General features: G+C 50.4%; 1 protein-coding gene across 2 annotated transcripts in view; it reads right to left on the reverse strand.

Moving 5' to 3' along the window:
- The window catches only part of ESRRB (estrogen related receptor beta), a 162801-nt gene that overhangs the window by 89114 nt on the left and 61334 nt on the right, over positions 1–12353 (reverse strand). The window lies entirely within an intron of this gene.

The raw sequence follows: 12353 nt of genomic DNA on the forward strand, positions 1-12353 counted from the left end.
AGCAAAATATCAGGAAGTAATGAGTTTTGAGTGCTTATTACCTTTGTCCCTACTACAATGTACTTCGTCGCAAGTTGATCTAATTTCATTTTGAGTAATAGTTGTTTTTAACACTCGGCTCACAAAATTCCTGTAAATGCAATGATCAGCTGGCCCAAGCCACTGGCTCTCCCAGGCCAGTCTGAGCTACTTCCCAGCAGCCCCTCTGGGGCCAGGATTCACACTCAGTGTGCAGCCAGAGTTTTTCTTCCTCACTATATGCAGTGCCCTGGAGAAGGGCAAGGATGGCCCTCTAGCCAGCCAGATCTGCCCCAGGGATCAACAAGGCCACAGGCCCGCAGAACCAGACCCCGCCTGGCCACTTTTCCCACGGCCTTCTACCTGCCCCTCATGCCCCAGAATGCCACTTTATCCACCTCCGATCTTCCCAGGTTAGCCCCACCGACAGGCATCAAGAACCTGCTCCGTACCACGTGTGGTTGCAGGTGCTGTGGACGCAGAGATGAGCTCGTGATCCAGTGGAGACACATGCATTCGAGTGCAACAGATTACAGCCCAGTCGAGGACACGGGCCAGTGCGCAGCTGCAGGGAGAGAGAGGAACTCCCCCCAGGAGGGGTCAGGGCTGGTCCCATCAGAGGCGAGTACATGAGCAGGGTTGAAAGGATAAACAGACGTTTGCCAGGCAGGCTGGGGGCTGGAGGGTAAGCAACAGGATGAACAGGAAAGAACAGACTGAGCTGTATATTTAGGTGAAATCTGTCCATCTGAGGCAGGCATTGGACAATGAGAGAACAGAACTGAAGCTATACTCCTTATCTTGGCTGGGGGTCCCTGCGTCATGGGAGGGAAAGAGATAAGGAGAACACGGAGACAGCAGGTTTGAGTGCAATGCTGGAATGCTCTTTTGCAGGGGCTAGTGTGCAGTCCCCCGGGAGTCCAAGTCGGACCCGAGGGTCTGTCACAGAGTTTCAGGCCTAGGGGTGGGAGAGCTGGTGGGGACAGAACAAGGGGAGGGCATGAGGGGAGAAAACACAGGTAGAGGACAGAGGATTTGGCAGCAAAATGCATTACATATGACATACTTAGAGCGAGGTACAGGGCCAGGGGGCAGGGGTGTGGTAAGACTATTAGGGACCTCTGGATGGCAGCCATGGGCCCTTGGAGGACAATGTCAGCACCACAAGCTCCTTTCTCCAGCCTTTCCCTGTGCCAGGCTGAGGCGGAAGAAGGACTTCATACCCTGGGGCAAATCCTCCATTTGCCTTTTTAGGAACCAGACATGGGGGTCAATTTCCCTTTCTACCTCCACACTAAATTTTGCCTAAGTGCCCGGCCCACATGGCTAAGAAAGGGTCTTCTCTAAGCTGGAGTTAGAAAGCTGAAATTCTAAACACAAAGAACAGTGGCAGGGAGTGTAGGCACACAGCCAGGTTGCCCCTGAGCAAATCCCAGCTTTGCCAGCTGTGTGACCTGGGGCAAGTGACCTAACATCTCTGTTCCTCAGTTTTGCTACCGGTGGCATGGGGATGGCACCAGGATCTCCATCCTGGGTTGGAGGGTTGTTGCAAGGAAGCAGTAAGTGAATACATCAAATGTTCTTAGGACAAGGCCGGGCACGTAGTAAGTGCTCAATAAACTGCAGTGACTGCTGCTATCACTGTATTATAATTGCCCACCTGTGACCTGACACTTTAATTTTAGCTCCCTCATCTACCCCATAACTTCTCTTCTAGCAAACCCTGAAGTGATTCCCCAAGGAGTTAGGTGCCTTTGAGAAGAGAATTTGAATATAAGTATCAGACTCTGAAAAGATTGCAGGCCGGGTTGAATCTGCATATCCAGCAGCCAGAGGGCTTTCCTCAGACAAACTGAATGAGGCCTGAGCCTTTCCCAGCTGGTCTGGGGGGTTCAGGCAAGCCACGGAGGGTGGGAGTGTGCCATGCAGGTGTGCATGTGTGCGTGTAGGTGTGCATGTATTGGGAGGGGCATACCGCACTATGAGGCAGCCACAGTGCTGAAGAGCACGGAGCGTGGCTCTGAAAGACGGTACCAGAACCAGAGTCAGGGGCTCGCTGCTCTGGGAGCTCCTGCAGGCTCACAGGCTGGGGCCCTCCACACTCTTTCCCGCCCTGGGAAGCCTCTGTAGTGGAACTCTCATCCACGAGGTGCAGTGCCACTGAGGGCCTGTAGGGGGCTCTAGAACTCTTCCATTGCCCATACTCTGGGCTGCGAGGGTCCCACCTAAAACAAAGGTTCTGTTCACCCAGGCTCCGTGGCCGTGCTGCTCTGACAGGGAAAATAAGCTGGGGTTCATTGGTCCCCCATTGGTAAGCCCCAGTGCATCCATGTTCCAAGTGGGCACTTTTAAGTGCAACCCCTTGCCTCCCTGTTCCACCACCTGACGCTGTTTTGGGTGGTTTCTCTCCCCACCCCCATAGCCTACTAGGGGATGTCTCCAAGGGGTCATCTTCCTGCCCTTGCTGGGAAGACAGCGAGAGACCGCAGCTCTTGGCGTCCTGGGTGCAGTAAGGGCAGCTTCCAGTCGCCAGGATCTCAGGTTCTAGCAGCCCAGCCCCTCAATCTGTCAGGGAAACACGCAAAGGCTGGTTTCCAAAAAGTCTCTGCTTACCCTGATCTCCCTGTAGCAAAATTCAGTAGCTCTGGATGTTATGTTAGAAGACCTCATTCTGCCAATTCACTTACCTAATTACAACTCTCTCAATATAGCCAGATGATGAAATCACTTGTACCCACTAACTTCTGAGGATTTGGCCAACTTAAAAATTTAATATGGGCAAAAAGTTAAAGTCAGTCATTTAAAAAACAATTTGAAAAAAACTTAACACATAATTGCTCTCCTGGTCTTTGTCAAAAGCAAAACAAAAACAAAACAAACCGATTGAAAGAAAACACCCGTGGGTAGGGTTGCCAGATTTAGCAAATACTGCATGAGCCATACTTAACACTAAAAAATTATTCGTTGTTTATCTAAAATCCAGATTTAACTCTGCATCCTGTATTTTATCGGGCAACTCTACCCACAGGTCAGAGGATACAGAGATGAACTCAGAGACTATTTCTTATTCATCAGCCCAGTCCCCTATCATAATTCCTTCTCTAATCCCCTTGTGTTACATATGGAAACCCAAGCCACACTGATCGCATCAAAGAAAGTAATCAGTTCAAGCACCCCAGTCTCACTGCTGAGGAAGGGCTATCACTGTGAGGTTATGTCAAAGGAATGAAAAGTTACTTCCGAAAGATGACATCAAAAAATTAACAGGAATATGGAACATTTACTGTACATCCCCCCTCCCTGATCCCAACACTTGTGAATTACCTCTGTTTAATCTTCACAAAAACCCAGGGAGGTAGATACAATTAATGGAAACTAAAAAGAGTATCTACAAGTCTAATTTCTGTAGTTCTTGCAAAGGCATGTAAATTTCTGGTCAATTACTTCCCAGGGAAAGGAAGGGGAGGGAAACCAGGAAGGACTCCATTGCATTAACAAACCGGCTTATTCATAATGCAATGCCAGGTCTGTTGCTATTTAGTTATGTGCCACTTACACAGGAAACTGTCTTAAATTCAATGAATTACCAAGGGGTTGGGGTATGGGATTGTCGGGGAGAAGTGGGTGGGAAATCCATAATAGTCTTCAGCAAGTTGGCCTTACAACTGAGAGAGATGTGCTACACCTCGGGATAATAAATAGCTCATTTGCTGTGAAGAAAGGCACACTGAAGCGACTCTGAACATTCGGTGACAATGACACGCAGGTTCCAAATGTTCTCTGTAAGAAAAAACACCCTTTCTCCTAATCCTTCTTAAACTCAACAAGACTGATTGGTTTTTATTATTCATGAATTAATTTTTTACTCAGGGTCCAACAAGGGAATTGAAGCTATAACGTTTCTCACCGACTGAGGGGGAAAGGCAGCTCTTGACCTGAGTGGCACAGCCAGACTCTTGCTGGGATTCCTTGGGGGTAGGATGTTTTGTTTGTTAAATCAGTTAATAATCAATTAATAATCCAAAGCCCAGAGCTTTGGGTTTGTTTGGTTTTGTTTTTGGAGAAAAAAAAAAATTGAGTAAGAACATGAGTAAGAATATTAAAGTTAAAAAAAAAAATGGAGCCAGCCATGGGACCCTGGTTTATTAGGCGTTCCCTATTATATTAGGCTGGTGTATTAGGCTGCCTCCTATTTTCAAGACACACATACCAAAAAAAAAAAAAAAAAAAAAAAAAAAAGGAACAAGAGAGGACATAACAAAGGCAGTGCCTATTTCAAAAGTAATGCGCAGATGAGCAGAGTGTGCAGAGGAACGGGTCTGGATCTGGGAGGTAGCACAAGGAGCCACAGGAGGGGTCACAGGCATCCAGCAGGCCAGCTCCCTGGTGTCCTCCCTCTAATCTCTGCCTCCAGAGGGCAGGTCGAGGTGCGCGGGAGCAGGGAACGACAGCCTCGGAGAAGCTGAATGGCCAGGAAGGCGATCAAGGGTGGTGAGGTTACTCTGCCTCTCTGCACACATTTCTTTCCCCATTTATTCACATGCACCAAGCCATAACCCCCCTTGTCCTCTGTGTGTCTTTGGTCTAAAACCTCTCCTTTGGTCGCTGCCAGAAGAACCGAGCAAGGTGGGGGTACCGAGAGGCAGAGCATGGCATGGACCTCAGAAGCTCGCGGCCCTGACACGGGCTCCCTTCCAAGAAAATGTTTCTCCCTTCCCAGTTCAAAGGCAACTCACCCAGCATTTCCCAGGGGGCCCCGTGCCTAACACCGTCTTCCCCTCTACCCGTCTGCTCATATTTCAGAAACCAGGCAGTTTTAGCTCTTGAATGAATGTAGACATGTGAACCTGAAGCCTTTGCATATTTTTGTTTGCAGCAAAACATTTACGTTCCAGGGCAAGACACAGCAACCCTCACCCAGTTACTATGAGAAAACTGGTTATGGGAATTGCTTTGCACTTTGGGGGAAGAAAAAGCTGCAAGCTGTTATTACCGTTGTCATAATTATTGCAACCTTCACATTATTGCTATTATTCCTGTAAAAGCAGTGTTCTTTCTGGCAAAGCTTGTTAGCTTGACTGCTTAGGTAGACAATGTCAACACACCCAAGAGACAGATGACAAAGAGTGAGGGAAAAGGAAGGGATAAATACCACGCTCTGCATGTGTGCTGAGGGGATGTTGCACCATCAAAAGGGAATGTTTTCTGCTGATCGATTACAGAGGCAAAAACAAAAGCACACGCCAGCTCATTCACTCTGCACCACTGAGATCCCAAACTCGCTAGGCAGTGAGATGATACAAGAGACAGAAAAAAATGGTTTTGAATAAAGTTTAGAGGTCCCTGGTACCCTCACCCATAGCTCCAGTCCCCATCGCCTTGTTCCTCAGGCAACAGACACCACGAACCCAGTATCTTCCTGTAAACTGGAGGTCTTTGACCCTTCTTGCTGTGTCCCCCAAAACACGGGAGCAGGTGACAGACGGTGGACGAAGACACTGATGGCCGAATCAGAACAGGGTAGACACCAGGCATTCCGCTGTGGGATTTCCCTGACTAATCACATTCAGCACCTCAAAACGGCAGGACCGTTCCCGCACACTCCTGTGTGCACGTACGCACGGGTGCACACGCTCACACAGGTAGACAGACGCACAGACCCTACACACCTTCCTCGGAAACGCATACAATCACGGAGGGGTAAAAGGACAAGGGCAACCTAGAGCAAGCTGGAATGAAAACAGAGGGAAAAATAAGTAAAGACAAAGGAAAAGGTTATAGTGCGAACAGATCTCATCTAATGTTTTAGCTTTTGCATTCTCCGCCCTGCCCGACAGTGTTATGCTGTGTTTGTTCTTTGCCCTTCGGAAACCAAGAGCACGTGAAAAGATCTGTGAGGCTCAAAACCCCTTTTCCAGGTACCTTTTTAGGATGACAAACCCGGTGAAAATACCCAACAGGTAAATCTAAAGAAATATAATAAAATGTTAAAAATTAAAAAGAAAACAAAAAATCATTTATGGACTCAAGGTAATTCAAGCAACTTAAATAAAAGAGCCAAGTTCAAATAACACTTAGTGCAGAAAAGCCTGACTCTAATTGGGCACTTCACATTCGGGCGATTTTAAATGCAGAGGGTTTCAGTAAACACCGACAGCCAGGCGTGCGGCGGACGGCGGCCGTCATTGGCACAAGAGGACCCTGATATAGTTTTAAATGAAAATTGATCACATTTGAAACCAGAAGATAAAAACAAAACCTTGTCGGAGTTTGTTTAACTGCCTTTTGACCTCTGGCTGAAATGACATTGAAAATAAAATAACATTAGCCAGAAAACCATTCCCAGAAAAGGCTCAATCCCGGGGACGCTGAATGACGATATTGAATAGAATATTTTAAAGTCCTAAGAACAGAAGAGAGAGATTTAGAGGGGGAGGGGGAAGGAACTCCTCTAGGACTGAAATGTGTAGAGTTCAAAAGCAGAGCAAAATGAAGATTTAAAAAGTTATGGCTCTATAACCTCTAGGAAAACTTTTGTTTAGGGTTCATTTTAACTCAAGCACATATAACTCTGAATTTAAGACTTTTTTTCACCTGGTCCAATTCCATACGGAAGTCCCATGGGCTGATGAACAAGTATGATGTCCCTCTATTTAGGAAAGCATTTGACTAAACTGTCCATGGCTACATGCAGGAAGAGAAGAAGTTGGGAACCTAGAACACAACGGCCCAGATGCTTCTTTGTGGAGTGTGGCCGTCCCTTATTCCGGAGAAGGAGAGCATGGCCTCCTCCCCCTCTCCAGAGTCTGCCCATCCCACCGGGGGCCAGATAACTGAAGAGACGCTCTGAAGAAAGAATGAACCCCTCCAGCTGCAGCCCTTGGGTCCTATGACGTTCCTTTTCTCTCCATGGAAAAACCCCAAGGCTTGGCAGCCCCCGCTGGAATGTGGCCACAGTCTGACCTCGGCCCAGGCAAGGGGTATGGCGGGCAGCAGGGGCTGCGCTTCCAGGGCAGAGCCCCTTGCCCCGTTCCTCACCTCTTCCCAGGAAATTCCACCATAACACACTCTCCCACATGTGCACACAGTGGGAGCTCCTCTAGGAAGGGACGTAACCTTTGATATTTTGGGGTTCAGAGACATCTTCTACTGGAGGGGTATTAATAGCAACAGGAAAAATCCTGAGACTCCCGTAAGCCACTGCTTATAAAGATGCTGTTAGGATCCTTTCTATTCTAATCCTGAGCAGTATGGAGAAGCCCCTTGGATAGGCAGGCACCAAAAAGAAAAGGAAAAGGAAAGAAAAGAAAAGAAAAGAAAACAGAACAGGTCCATGTGGCTCCGAGTTTCCCTTCTTGTCTGGTTTTCTGCAGTCTCTGGTCAGACGGTTGGCTGGAGGTCTCAGGGCCAAACTAAACCCCGTGCCCTCCCCTATGGCCTGCCTCCCCGCATGTCCTGAGTGGGCCCGGCTGTGGCTGCCCAGTCCTGTGGACTACATAGCAGAAATGGAGAACCACTCGGCCTTCACTCCCCTGCTGTTCGTGGAGCTCCAGGTGTACTCACTGAGAGTCATGACGGGTCCCCTCTGGAGTCCAGCTTTCTCTCATAAGGCCCCCAGAGCCACCGACCAGCATGAACCCAAAGTGTTCCGAGCATATCCTTCTAGCGTGGCCAGGAAAGTAGGGAGACAATGTTCCAGAGCAACCTGCCACACAGGGTCACACTTGTCCCAAGAAGCAAGGATCACTTGCCCAGTGGCCTGGGGAGGAAATAACCCCCCAACTACAGACCTCTCCAAGTCACTGCCCTGACATCCCCTCTAAGGAAGGGGTCGGGCTCTGCCACTAGTTACCCAAGATGCTCTGCTACTATCAGTGAAAGGTCAGTGGCCTCGCCAGAAGCAGGGGACAGGCTGGCTGGGTGAGGGTTAATCTGCCCGGCCAGCCATCACAGGGGTCACCGTGATGTGCAGAGAAGTTGAGCATCCCAGTCCCCTAGAGCTGGTCTGCTAATTACATTTGCAATTATAAACACCACAGCCTCCCTGCATGGGGACAAGCCCACACCAACCGTGGGGCCACCAGGATGTAATCCCCCCACCCTACAAGGGGACATCAGGACCAGCAGAAGCCAATGGGTCCCTCCCCTGAGGAATGGCCATGAACATGGCAGCTCCCAGGAGGTATGGGGCCACAGGGACCCAGGAAAGTCCAGGCTCAGTCCCGTGTCACCAGCACTTGCCGATCTAAAAAGACCTTTGACTATCCCTAGAAATCAGTGAATGACCTCAAGGGCAAACAGGCAGGATGAACGCTCAGATTTGTCTGGTCCCAGCCCAGTCCCAAGTTGCACCCCTGAGGGCTTCCTGGCACGGTGTACTGCCTCTCTACTCAAAACCCTTTCATGGGCCCGCACACCCTCTAGGAATGACAGTGGCTGCAGAGGACATCCGAGCGTCAGTACTCAAGCCATGCGGGGGTCTCCCCCAGGAACATTCGGTCAAGAGCCACCATACCCCCAGATAGCTCCCCGCGGAGCTGAGAGTTGTTCTGACAGATCTTGCGCCGATCCCCTGCTCAAGCTAGAAGAGCGCTCAGGGATCTCACTTGGGCGGTGGGGGCGGGGGGTAGCGTGGGACACAGACAGCGACCGAGGACGATGGCTGGTCAGTGTGGGAAGGCATTAGCGTGGGTGTTCAGGTGTTCCGGGATGGACATGTCTTTGAAGGAGCAGATTACGGTCTAAAGCGTGCTATTCCTTTTCCTTAAATTCAAACCACAAATAATCTCAGTCATGTTGAGGAAGCCACTTCAGGCAGGCATCGCATCTGGGAAAGCAAGTTCTACAGAAGGGCACTGCAGGACTGCGTCAGAAGCATCCTTTGTGTCTTGTGTAACTGCTTGACTCTCTTCCGAATTCTCTCTCCTGAGTCGGCTGGTTCGCGCAGCTGCTAACTCCACGGCCCACCCCAGCGCACAGGCGTCCTGTCTCTTCCTCACACACTTGGCCTGCTAGACTCCCACAGATCTCCCCGGTGCCAAGCGCTCCAAAGAAGCAAGGCATTTTGCAGAAGACCAAAGAAGGAGACAAACTTCTTCCAGGAGTTTAGATGACCTTTTTTTTAAAAAAAAATTTTTTTGGACAAATATCCACTTATCAGGAACACAAATCAAACATGTTGGAGAAAGTTACAAGGGCCCCCTGACGGAGAGAGCTGGGCGCATCCTGAGAAAGCAGGGTTGGGCCCACAAAATATCACGGCCACCTCTCTGGCAGCACTTTCCCCCAAAGTCCTCTCTGTCTCTTCTCTCTCAGACTAAATGAAATATTTATTGATTACTCCACATCAATAGAATGAAAAGATTCCTGTTTTGTGGGCCAGGTTGTTTCTTCATAGATAGATGGATTCTTTTAAGAAATGTCTTTTCATAGTTCCTAATTATTGGTAAAATAGAGGATTGTTTCTAAAATGGAGTTGGGGAAATAATAAGCTCCAAGAGGAAATTTCCAGTTGATGTCAGGATCTCACTGAGCTGGAAAGGGCCTTCCCTGGGACCGGGGCCCTCCACACTGACCTGTTTCCTCCTCGCTCACTGCCTTGGGGCCCGACCAAGTCCAGCCTCACATCACCCCATTCTCTACCACGGCAGCCCACACCTTCAGAAGGGTGGCAGGCACCTAAAGGTTTATTTCCTAGAGCCCCTCCCTTGGAAAACCAAGACTAATGTCCTCATTCTGATTTATTTTTAAATGTACCATTAAAAATTAATTTCCCCTTTGTTTTTCTCTGGGTCACTGATTCTGAATTACCATGTGGCATTTCTTCCTACGTGTGAACCCACATATTTTAGCTTCAGGACACTTTGTTCTTTGTTTCTTTAACAACAGCAAAGTGGTCATCAGAGGGTAGGTGAGGCAGTCCCCCCTCCCCCCTCCAACCCCACCCCTTGGTTAAGGGTCGCCGGCCTATCAGGTCAGGGACACATTTGTACACAGGCACAAGCAGGCCAGCACACTCGCTCCTACCCCGGCTGATTATATATGTACATAAAATATTGATTAGAAATGGTAATGGAGTCACCTACAGGATTGGCTACAGGAAAATGAAAATGGAGAGGAAGGTATGAAGGTAGGATGTATCTGTGTGTGGGGTGTGTGTGTGTGTGTGTGCGCGTGTTAATTTCTCACCTGGGAAAGTGAGAATAACCCAAAGCATTAAAAAATACTCTCTGCATGTTAGCAAGTGAGAGGAGGGCTTGAGAGTTCTTTCTGGCCGAACTGTGGTCCCTGTGCCCCGGGTTTGCTCAAGTAAGGGTGGGTGGAAACTGTGTGTACAGAGCACACAAACCCACTCACATATACTTTCCCGGAGAAATATTAGCACCAAGGGTAATGGATGGAGTCATCCTACTGTCCTTCCAACACGCCAAAGAATGCAGTCGCCCATTTTTTACTTTCCTACCAATGGCTCTAAAGCTATTAGTCATGAAGCCCCCCCCCCCCCCCGGGGGGGGGGGGGGGGGGGGGGGGGGGGGGGAGGGGGGGGGGGGGAGGGGGGGGGGGGGGGGGCAGGAGGGGCGTTAGGTCAGAAAGGTGCCTCCCCCACACTCCAGCCTCTGACCTCCACCAGCTCCTCCTTGGAAATTCCGAGCCCCTGCACCACAGCAGCAAACCCTCCTCAGGGACGCGGGCATCTCCACACTCCACACGGGACCAGCTCCCCCAACACCAGGGGCTGCCTCTGCCCAGCAGGTCCTGCCTGGGCTTTGAGAAATGGCATCTCACAGGGATGTTTAGTTCCCCAGTGGAGTTGGCAGGTATATTTCTGGCCTTTCCTGCGTCCCGCGGAGTGAGAAGTGAATTCTTTGCAAAGAAACCAGGGAAGCAAGAGAATCCAAACCACTGTCAGTCTTACTCCAAAAATGATTTCCACTTCAGACTCTTCCCAGACACCCAGATCTCGACTCCCTCATTCCCCTTTCGCTGCTTCCCTGACATTCCCTCTTTGCCCATATTTCTCCTCAGATTCAAGTCAGGGTGGCCGTCACCTCGTCACTTCGATGGATTATCCGGCCGCTAAACCCTCCATCTCTCCTTGCTTTTCTGGCCAACATAATCAAAGGATGTACTTCCCCCATATGAATTTTCATATTTATTGGCTGTGACTTGAGCCAGGGATAAATACACAGATATTTCCAGCTCAGCTAAAGAAGTCACCTCTGGAGAGAGGGAGCCTAAATAATTTAAATATCCAATATTTGTCGTACTTGGTAATTTTATGTGAGGAGATGCCCCACAAGCATCGAACATTGTTCAGAGCCCCACTCACCCACCCCGAGCCTTCTTTGGCGACTCCCACTCCGCTTTAAGATAAAGCATCCTAGGGCACGACCCCCATCCCCACCCCCACCAGCCACACAAGCTGGGATCAGTGTAACCTTTAAAGAGAACGAAAAGAGACTTTTCCGGCTGATGGCAATCTGAATCCATTATAATTAAAGACTCCCCTTATCGTCCGTCCCAACTCATCTCCTTCTTCCTACGCTCTGGCGGCACCTAAAGGACCCTCTGCTGGGGGAAATCCTAAAACTAGACCCAAAAAGGTCAGCGTGGAGACGGGGCCGGTGTGGTCATCGCCAGGAGACGCTGCCGTGAAGTTGCCTCCTCTCTCACGCGTGGTCCACCGGGGTGGAGGCCGTCTGTGCAGCGAGGAGGGGTTTAAGCACACTTCCTGTTACCAGAGTATTTATTTCAGGGACGTCGCGGTTCCTTGGGGGGTGGGGTACAAAAATGAAGGAATGTGGAGCCGGCACTGACTTTAGTAGTTTAGTTTGCTTCAGGGGGAAAAAAAAAGAGAGAGGGAGAGAGGGAGGAAGAAGAGCACGAAGTTAAGCAGGTCCGCGAGAACCCAGAGTTTCCATTCTACTGTTCTTTTACGTCTTCGAGGGACCACTCTGTGCGCGCCCGCACGCAGACGCCGGGACACCCGCCCCCAGCGCTGCGGGACGCGGAGCGCCAGAGGGGAAACCGGGGCAGGTCACCGAGCAAGTGGGGCGACGCGCGCGGAGGGCCCTTGGAGGAGGGAAACCACGGGTGGCCGGAGCAGGACCCCGGAGAACCCGGAGCTGGACACGCTGTTCGGGGGATCGGCTCTCCACTTTCCCACTCTGCGCGCCCGGCGCGCCGCCCAACCCCGGGATCGGCGGTGCCTGGGAGTCGGGTCCCGCAGCCCCGCCGCCGCCCACGCCGCTCGGACAACCCCAGGTTCGGGCAAGGCGAGCGCGAAGGTGCCCCGGGGCACGGAAATCACGCCCGTCAGTTCCGCCGCGCGCAGC

Source organism: Mustela nigripes, chromosome 13 (genome assembly GCF_022355385.1).
Source record: "Mustela nigripes isolate SB6536 chromosome 13, MUSNIG.SB6536, whole genome shotgun sequence".
Classification (NCBI taxonomy): Eukaryota; Metazoa; Chordata; class Mammalia; order Carnivora; family Mustelidae; genus Mustela; species Mustela nigripes.